General features: G+C 39.4%; 1 non-coding gene across 1 annotated transcript; it reads right to left on the bottom strand.

The window, feature by feature from the left end:
• Positions 1–414: 414 nt before the first annotated feature.
• Positions 415–1,223, bottom strand: LOC111784222 (uncharacterized). The gene is made up of 2 exons (XR_015413823.1): positions 752–1,223; positions 415–633 (listed from the first exon to the last, which is right to left on the bottom strand). It is a non-coding gene; the product is annotated as an uncharacterized LOC111784222 (transcript).
• Positions 1,224–2,827: the final 1,604 nt, after the last annotated feature.

Genomic DNA, 2,827 nt, shown 5'->3' with positions numbered 1-2,827 from the left:
CACTGGGGCAAAGTGTCAAAAAAGACAATATCTACTAACAGTGGGCTTGTGCCATTACACAGACATTGGGCAGTGTGTTAGCAAGGACGTTGAGCCCTGAAGGGGGACAGACACTGGGGGCAGAGTGCCAAAGAAGACAATATCTGCTAACAGTGGGCTTATGTCATTACACAGACACTGGGCAGTGTGTTAGCAAGGACGTTGAGCCCTGAAGAGGGATGGACACTGGGGGCAGAGTGCTAGCAAAGACGCTGAGCCTCAAAGGGAGGTAGATTGTGAGATCTCACATCAATTGGAGAGGAAAACACGCGATCCCACATCGATTGGAGAGGGAAACACGTGCGAGTGAGAAACACGTGCGAGTGAGGACGCTAAAGAACCTATTGAACCGACCAAAAATTTAGAGAGAGAAAAAGACAAAGAAGAACAAAACAAATACAATCTCAAAGTTTACAATGTGAAGCTCCAACTCCATCAAGAAAAAGAAAATTCAAGATCATTAATTAAAATTCTATTTAAAAAAAAAAAAAAAAAAAATCAAACTGAGAATGCCTCTTCTTGAATTCTGCAAAGCAATTGATACACGCCTCTTGAAATTTCCTCCTCAGAACAAAACCCACAATCTTCCTCAACCTAATTAATTAATTAATCAGTCAAAACCGAGATTGTATTCTTTAAATTAGTCGATGTGGGACTTTCGTCCAACAATGGACAATAAAATATTGTAAAAATAAGAGCATTATAAACCAACCTTGAGAGTGAAAGAGTAGAGCGCAATCTCATGAGCCGTGGAGACATTGAGATGAAGAACAGTGAGGCGCAAGGAATGCAAGCCGGACACGATCTTACGAAGCTGCTTTGGGAACTTCCTACATCTTATCTTAATCCTTGCATTACAATCCGCCATCGACACTTCGACGTCGATTACGTTGTTCGGGTTGTTACGATCGGTGGATGCCATGAAAGGCCGAGAACGAAAGGACGAGGACGAGAACGAGAACGGGGACGGGGAGGTAAAGAAATAAGAGAAAGTGATCGAACAAAGTTTCATTATTTTTGAAACTTTTATTGGATGAGATGAATTATATGATTAGGAATGAAAAACAATGGGTTGGTGCGCGTGGTCTTGGTTGGTATCATTTTAAGCCCACAGTTTCTTCTTCCTTTCTTCTTTTCCTTTTTTCTTTGAAACACTCTTTACTATAATTGAAGGGTTTGGTGTTGTGGGGGATGGAGAAGAACACTCGAAACAGAAAAAATAAAGACACTTTTTTCTCTCTCTTTCTCTTTGATCATATTTTTTTTCTTTTCGAGTCTTCGAACAAGTTTTAGGGCATCATTCTGGTATGATATTGTCCACTTTGAGCATAAGCTCTCATGGTTTAGGGCTTACCCGTTTTAGGGTATGACTCTGATACTTTCCACAATGGTATGATATTTTTCACTTTGAGCATAAGCTCTCATGATTTTGGGCTTACCCGTTTTAGGGCATGGCTTTGAAACCATGTTAATCGAACACGACTCTCCACAATGGTATGATATTGTCCACTTTGAGCATAAGCTCTCATGATTTTGGGCTTACTGTTTTAGGGCATGACTTTGATACCATGTTAATTGAACACGACTCTCCACAATGGTATGATATTATCCACTTTGAGCATAAGCTCTCATGGTTTTGGGCTTACCCGTTTTAGGGCATGGCACTGATAGCATGTTAATTGAACACGACTCTCCACAATGGTATGATATTATCCACTTTGACTATAAGCTCTCATGGTTTTGGGCTTACCCGTTTTAGGGCATGGCTCTGGATACCATGTTAATTAAATACGACTCTCCACAATGGTATGATATTTTCCACTTTGAGCACAAGTTCTCATGATTTTGGGCTTACCTGTTTTAGGGCATGGTTCTGAATACCATGTTAATTGAACACGACTCTCCACAATGGTATGATATTGTCCACTTTGAGCATAAGCTCTCATGGTTTTAGGCTTACCCGTTTTAGGGCATGGCTCTGGATGCCATGTTAATTAAACACGACTCTCCACAATGGTATGATATTGTCCACTTTGAGCATAAGCTCTCATGATTTTGGGCTTACCCGTTTTAGGGCATGGCTCTGGATACCATGTTAATTAAACACGACTCTTCACAATGGTATGATATTGTCCACTTTGAGCATAAGCTCTCATGATTTTGGGCTTACCCGTTTTAGGGCATGGCTCTGGATACCATGTTAATTAAACACGACTCTCTATAATGGTATGATATTGTCCACTTTGAACATAAACTCTTATAGTTTTGGGCTTACCCAAGAGGCCTCGTACCAATGAAGATAGTATTCCTTAGTTATAAACCCGTGATCATTCCCTAAATTAGAAGAACTCGGACTTTCTTCCTAACACTTTTTTTTTTTTTTTTTTTTTTTTTTTCATGTTGTAATTGAGAAAGAGAAAGTTCTCTCTTTATCTCAATCCTAAAGGTAAGAGAGAGCTTTTTGTTGCTTTATCGTCTACGGAAAGCTCACAAACAAAAGCCCACAAAGGAAGAAAAAAGAAAAAAGAATGAGAAATCACTGACATGGTAAGTAAAAAAGGAAGAATAGTGTTTACCTCGCACTCATTTCTTTGTCTACCTTTCTACCGTGTTTTTTAAATAATTCATCGCTAGCCGATGTTGTCTTTTTTGTGTTTTTTTTTTTTTTTTGAGACGTCTATTCCTTTTCCAACCGATGTTTGATCTCACAATTCACTCCCTTTGAGACCCAACATACTCGTTCCTCTACACAACTATGTGGGATCTCACACAAATAGGATCATTTGAA

Source organism: Cucurbita pepo, chromosome 18 (genome assembly GCF_057944985.1).
Source record: "Cucurbita pepo subsp. pepo isolate OVF chromosome 18, ASM5794498v1, whole genome shotgun sequence".
NCBI lineage: Eukaryota > Viridiplantae > Streptophyta > Magnoliopsida > Cucurbitales > Cucurbitaceae > Cucurbita > Cucurbita pepo.
The sequence above is the reverse complement of the archived record's forward strand: the minus strand, read 5'-3'. Positions and strand labels throughout refer to the sequence as shown.